Source organism: Podarcis melisellensis (genome assembly GCF_964234715.1).
Source record: "Podarcis melisellensis genome assembly, chromosome: 1".
In the NCBI taxonomy this organism is placed as follows: domain Eukaryota; kingdom Metazoa; phylum Chordata; class Lepidosauria; order Squamata; family Lacertidae; genus Podarcis; species Podarcis melisellensis.
The window spans coordinates 127,613,233-127,619,220 of record NC_138528.1 but is presented as its reverse complement, the minus strand read 5'-3'; the positions used below and the strand labels follow the sequence as shown (position 1 = coordinate 127,619,220).

Genomic DNA, 5,988 nt, shown 5'->3' with positions numbered 1-5,988 from the left:
CCCCTCTTTCTCCCCTGAGCAGGGAGGGATGACTGTGGATGTCATAGCGCTCAGAAAGGTGTGAGGGGCTTTGCCACTGCAGTAGCGATCCATGAAAGGAGGACAGAACGTATATTTCCAATGGGACTTGTTTGTAAAAGCATGCTTGGATCCTGTTTGTAGAAAACAATTTACATGTGCATTTTATTTCTTTGAGACGTATGGTGGAAACTATTTACATTGATGTAGGCTGCAAATGTGTTGCAGCCATATTTTAAAATCATCATATTGCCAAAGCAAGGAAACAGCATTTGAAATAAATACTTCAGATTAATTTTGTTTGTTTTGGTTTTGACTCATAATGCCATTACAAATGTGGCGAGCTGGGAAGCTTTGCCAGCTGTGTGTGTTTTGGGAAGAGGAGGGAGAAGACTCTATTTTCTGAACCTCTCTGGGTAGGAAATAATGGTGTTTGTATGTAAGGCTAGGAATGTGAAATGAGCAAAAGCTTTCTAGATGCTTAATTCCTTGGCCACATTATACTAAATTGCTTTGCTTTCTCGAGCAATCAGCTCTGTACGTGTTTTGTATTCCTTGCCTCTGTAATAAATGAAAATCTGTCCTTATTTCCTTATGGGGGACACAAGAGCCCTTACAGAGTCCTTTGTAGGTTCTCTATCGGTTGGAGGGAAGAACAGAGGCCAACCAGAGAATATTGAGAAGCAAAGCAGCTAGTAAGCCTGATCTTTATTGAACTGTTGCAACAGTTCCTCATATGCAGGAAAGGAGGAGGACCCATGTTATGTACTGAATTGAATAGGATCCAAACTGCAGCAGTCTGATTGGTCCTAGAACAATAGGATTCAGAATGCAGCAGTCTGATTGGTCCTAGAACAATGCAGCAGTATGATTGGTTGGCAGGAACCACCCAATCATGCTCCAGATAGAAGTGAATCCACAACCTGATTGGCTTACAGTAGAATTCTGGAATTAGCCAATCATGTGCAGCCCATTGTGTAAATAATGTATATAAAGCAGATACTTTGAGGGGACTTTCATTCGTTCCTCCTCACCACTATGAGCTGAATAAAGAGCATGAAATCACTTTGCGACTCTGAGTATATTTCAACCCAGAACCAAGGTGTGTCTGCCCTTATATCGACATTTAAAATTCCGAGCCCTGGAGTCCAAGACCACCCCCAGAAACATCATACCTACATCGCAGAAAGGGTGGGCTAAAGCAGAAATCTGAGTGGGTTGTTTACCTCCTGGCAAGTTACCTGTTAATGCTTACTGGATTGATACCCTGGGGAGCCTGGCCAGTCTTTTGTAATGATAAATACTTAGTTCCTGAGCCAAGTCACAGGCTCACCCTATTCATACACAGACATACCCTTAAGACAAGATTTGTGAAGGAAAAGACAATGGGGAGGCTTTTCCATTTGACTTTGCAGAGAAAACACCTGGTCAGTTGGGGAGTCAAAACAACTTCATGGCTGTTCTCCTGTGCTGCTTCAGACATGTGGTTTATATATGTACGTGTTTGCTTGGTACATTTATGAACATTTATTATATACACAAGCCCTTATTTTATTATTTCGCCATGCATTCTCATGTGGCTTAACTCATTTCTTCATGGGTTCTGTATTGGTTGGGACAGATGACTTTTCTCCATAAATTCACTGAATTCGTTGTAGTCATGGTGCGGGTTGCTTTGTGTTTTGAATTAATTGTCCTAGATTTAGTGATCTGTTTTCTTGATCGGAGTTTCTAGCTTTCAGTTGTTTCCCATCTGTAAAATGGGTTTCAAGAATGTCTTCTAAACGGAATTGCTTCGTGCGTTGCATGTTGACGTGTGCTGTGCAGCCGGGCTCACCTGCTTTGAGTTGCATTTAAGCTCTTGCTTTGTGTCTGTGAATATCCACCCTCCCTTCCCCACAGGTGGGCGGGGTTTGCGGCACTGAGCGGGGCTCACCTGGACGGGTGCCACCCACCTGCTTGAGCTGGCCTTTGACCCGCCCTCAGCCAGGGGGACAATGGATGGCCAGCCGGGGGCACGCCTAAGGCCCAAAGAAAAGAGGCTGACCGCTGGGCTCAAGCCTCTTTTGCCTTTCTTCCTTCCAGGATCAATGACTTCACTGTGCAATGACTTCTGGCTCCACGACCTGCGACGAGCCCTTGGGGACTGGATAGATGGCGGGGTTTGATTGGTCCTCGGTTATGGGACTTGGCAGTGAGGCCCTTAGGGCCTCGAGTGGTGGTTTTAGGCCTTGGCAAGGTAACCTTTAGTCCAGTGTTTTTCGACCTTTTTTGGGCAAAGGCACACTTGTTTCATGAAAAAAATCACGAGGCACACCACCATTAGAAAATGTTAAAAAAAATTAACTCTGTGCCTATATTGACTATATATAAAGTAATAATCTTGAATAGGAATCAAATAAACACAAAGAAAGTATTTTATAATTACTTTATTACGAAATAGTAAGTAAACAGAAATATGAAAAATTATAAAATACTTTATTTTTAAATCTTTCGAATTTTTCAATTTTTCCCATGGCACACCAGGCAACATCTTGCGGCACACTAGTGTGCCACGGAACAGTGGTTAAAAAACACTGCTTTAGTCTAACATCAAGTTGGGGAGATGCTTTCATGTTCCTTCCCCATGCGGCGGCGCTTGCAGGGCCTGTTAAAGGGCAAAACCGGGAGTCCCTGGCTCTGGAGTGGCAGCATGTAGGTCAAACTCCCTGGACAAGGTCAGTGGAAGGGCATGCTGTGCAAGTTTGTGCTTTGCAGTCCCCTCTCACTGGGCCTCAACTGCCTGCATATCCTCAGCCAGGTGGGCTGAGAGGGTTACCTGCCAAGGCCTGTGCCCAGTTTCCCACTTCTGAAGTTCAATACAGTTGTGGCCAATTTGAACCCATACTCTGGTCTCTTGTCTTATCATTTGGGGAAAGGGGTAGGCACCACAGACAGGGTTTAGCGCGTGTGCCCGCTAATAGATTTGTATTAGGTTGATCTGTGCGGACAGCCTGCATTTGCTGTAAGATTTCAGTCCCGTGTTCAAACGCACCTGCCTGTGTGTGTCACGTTCAGTCTGTCCTTCGCTCACAGCTCCTCGCTCATTGCTCATTTCTCCTTATGGGAGAAATAACACCAGCAAAATTTATGTACTGTGGAAAAGTACTTTAGTGAACTATACGTGATTTGTTTCTGCAAGTGTGTGTGGGCTGCAAATGGCTGCAGAACAGCTGGCGCTCATGACTGAGCAACTGGCTTTGCAGAAAACAAAATGCATGCCAAACTTACTTTGGAGTGTTTGCAAAACTGGAATTGGGCTGTTTTGGGAGCTGGCCTGGCCTCTGTGAAGGTTCGCCTAATAGATCACAGAACATGTTGCTAGTAAATTTCTAGGCAAGGTTATGCAATATCTGAAGATGGAGGCATGCATTATCAAAGGCACCCCTCCAATGCACACAAACACCCTGTTGCATGGTGGTTCTAGGGCACATTCTTTGAAAGCAGTGTGGGACCTCGGATGCCCTGGCCGCCTGCCACTTTGGATGATCTTATTCTTCTGTAGGGGTGGCTAACCTGTGCCCGCCCCCCGATGTTGTCGGTCTTCCCCTCCCATTTGCCTCAGGCAGTACAGACCATGGTCAGGAATGATGGGACTTGAGAGCCAGAGATTCCTCGACCCCTTGTCTATCGTTATTTGGTGTGCTGGTGTGAAGGTCTCAGTTCCAGATACTGTGAACAAAGACTCTTGGATCAGCCTTAGACAGGCTTTATTTTTGGGCTCAGGCTAATTTCAGTAACACTTTTCAGCTTGGTTCATCATCTGCCATGCTTTAAAAAAATTATTTTGGTGTGAACTACGTGTCGGGGGGTAGAGGGAAGAGACGGCTCAATACAGGCCAAAGTTGAAAATTCCAAATGTCCCCAACATGCATATTTTTCATCTCCGCTGAGCTAAGCAGTTGGTTCCTTAACTCTTTCACCCTGACCTTGCCACTGTGATCCATGCGACAGTCACCTCCAGGCTTGATTATTCTAACTCACGCTACGTGGGGCTGCCCTTGAGACTCACCCAGAAACTCCAGCCGGTGCAGAATGCCACGGCGAGGCTCCTTACGGGGTCCTCGTCGCGGGATCACATTCACCCAGTGCTATACCAGCTGCACTGGCTCCCGGTGGGGTACAGGATCAGGTTTAAGGTGCTGGTTTTAACCTTTAAAGCCCCATAAGGCATAGGACGCTCATATCTATGGGACCACCTCTCCTGGTATGCCCCATGGAGGACCTACGGTCTGCTAACAACACCTTGAAGATCCCGGGCCCCAGGGAAATTAGACTGGCCTCGACTAGAGCCAGGGCCTTTTTGGCTGTGGCCCCGGCCTGGTAGAATGCTCCCGCACAAGAGACAAGGGCGTTGCGGGATTTGGCATCTTTCCACAGGGCCTGCAAGACAGAGCTGTTCCGCCAGACCTTTGGGCAGGATGCAGCTTGACTTACTTTCCTTTGTATAAAACAAGCCCAAAGGAGGCTCCCAACCCGCTCACAGGTCCTTGTATGATCAGTGGAAACAATTGGTCCTGGCAAGTATTAACCACTCTCAATTCCAACCTGATAATTGCCACCTGCCCAGATTTTAACTTGTCTGAATTAATTTTAAGATGTATTTTAATTAATTGATGTCTGTTTTTATGCATATTGTGTTGTTTTTATGATGTTAGCCGCTCTGAGCCTGGCCTCGGAGGGATGGATACAAATAAAAATTTATTATTATATTTAGTAACAGTAATACTTTGCCGCTTATAGAGGATCGAAAGCTACTAGTCATGATAGCTATGTGCACTGCCCAACTGCTGAGAAATAGTTCAAGGGCCATTGCCTCTCTGTCAGGCGTATAGAAACTTTGCTCCTCCAGATGTTTCTGAACTACCATCTCCCAAGAGTCAAGGCTGATGGGAGTTCACAGATCCTAGAATTGGAAGGGACTAGTCCAACCCTGTGCAATGCAGGAATCTTTTGCCCAACGTGAAGTACAACAGCTGGAGGACCCCCAATCCCTGTTATAGGCTGTGACGTGGTGGTACCAGTGTCCTGAACAAGGCCTGTACAGGATACTCATTTTCACATTTTGTTAATTTCTGTGAGGTTAATAGAAGCCACTGATGTCAAAGGAAGATTTTGAAAGCATTTTTTCCCAGTGCAGTCCTATGCATTTGTATTGCAAAGTAAGAGCCACTCAGTTGAGCTGCAAGTATTTGTTTCCTGCAAAGCCGCATTCATTAAAATGCTATTTGTTTTGTATGCCTTTCCGTTATACTGATCCACGAAGCTTATGCAACAGGGCAGTTGCTTAAGCAAATTGCTGGAATATGTCTTTTCCTTTCCCCCCAGTTGGGTGTTTGAGAAACTGTTTACTGGTGCTTGAAAAAGAGAACTGCTGAGGCAGAAACCTTGCACCTGGCTCTTTCACATGCCTCAACTCAGCACCTTTCTCTGGAGGACATTTTCACTACTTATCGGGACTTAAAAAGAAACACCAAGTTTTGCAGCAATATGCAAGTATTTGAAACAAAAGACAAAGGCAAGCTGTTCAAAAAATATGTTTTGACACATGGCAGTCACCTTGTTTAGTGCATCGCCCCAGAACGTTCTACCCTCAGGTTAAGTGCAGACATTATAAGGTAAAGGGACCCCTGACCATTAGGTCCAGTCGTGGCCGACTCTGGGGTTGCGGCGCTCATCTCGCTTTATTGGCTGAGGGAGCCGGCGTACAGCTTCCGGGTCATGTGGCCAGCATGACTAAGCGGCTTCTGGTGAACCAAAGCAGCGCACAGAAACGCCGCTTACCTTCCTGCCAGAGTGGTACCTATTTATCTACTTGCACTTTGACAAGCTTTTGAACTGCTAGGTTGGCAAGAGCAGGGACTGAGCAACGGGAGCTCACCCCGTCACGGGGATTTGAACCGCTGACCTTCTGATCGGCAAGTCCTAGGC

At 46.0% G+C, this 5,988-nt stretch overlaps 1 protein-coding gene across 1 annotated transcript in view; it reads left to right on the top strand.

The window, feature by feature from the left end:
* Positions 1-5,988, top strand: part of LOC309376722 (uncharacterized protein) — a 97,122-nt gene that overhangs the window by 81,644 nt on the left and 9,490 nt on the right. The gene's annotated exons all lie outside the window — the stretch shown is intronic.